The sequence below is a fragment of the Saprolegnia diclina genome (assembly GCF_000281045.1).
Source record: "Saprolegnia diclina VS20 unplaced genomic scaffold supercont1.115, whole genome shotgun sequence".
Classification (NCBI taxonomy): Eukaryota; Oomycota; class Saprolegniomycetes; order Saprolegniales; family Saprolegniaceae; genus Saprolegnia; species Saprolegnia diclina.
In genome coordinates, this window is record NW_008246182.1 from 54,544 (window position 1) to 55,391 (window position 848).

Genomic DNA, 848 nt, shown 5'->3' on the forward strand with positions numbered 1-848 from the left:
GTGGCACCAGCGCATGCCCGTTGCGCTGCAGCGAAGGAACGACGTGGTCCACACAACGCTCTTAAAGTTTCTTTAATCATATATCTAGTCGTCGTCGGTCATAGTATAAGATTCCTTAGAGCATCTCCACCGGTCTCGCCATTTGGCACGCTATCGCAATTTTCTCAAAAAAATAGCGTGTGAGCAAAAAAAACACCCCCACCGGACACGCTATTTGAGTCAAATAGCGAAATTGCGGGCACGCAGATTTTCGACCTCCGACTCGCCAGATGGGCCCCGCTATAGCGAGTCGGAGGCACCCGCAATCCGACCTCGCCAGTTTCGAGAAAACTTGAATTAAGTATAGTATACAAACATTTCATATAACAAATGCGCCATAGTCGACATCGAACCGAAGGTGAGCGAAAATGATCGTCAGAGTTCGTTGGTTCCTTCTCCGCGGAGCTCAATCAGTCTTCAACCAGCGTTTGCAGACCGCGCGCGCCTGCGGTCCCTGTTAGCCAACCGACCGGGGCGAGAATCACCGTGCTTGCACTTGGTCGCAGCTCTCGTCGATGGCACGACGTGCGTGAAATAGTCTTCACCGTCTCGTCATCTCTGCAGTCCGAGTCCACGAGGTCAGGCTCGGTCGCGCTTGCGCCTGCATCGCCGTTCTGCATGGGCGCGAAAATCCAGTGGGCGGAAATTGCGTGTACCGTTGGTGGTCCTTCTTATAAAACGCAATTCTAGCCCTCTATTTAATTCTGGCGCACTGAATTCGCCAACATAAAAATTGCGTTGGCGTGTCCAAATAGCGTGGACGGGTGGAGATGCTCTTAGCGCGGACGTGTCCCTTATCATGTGGACCA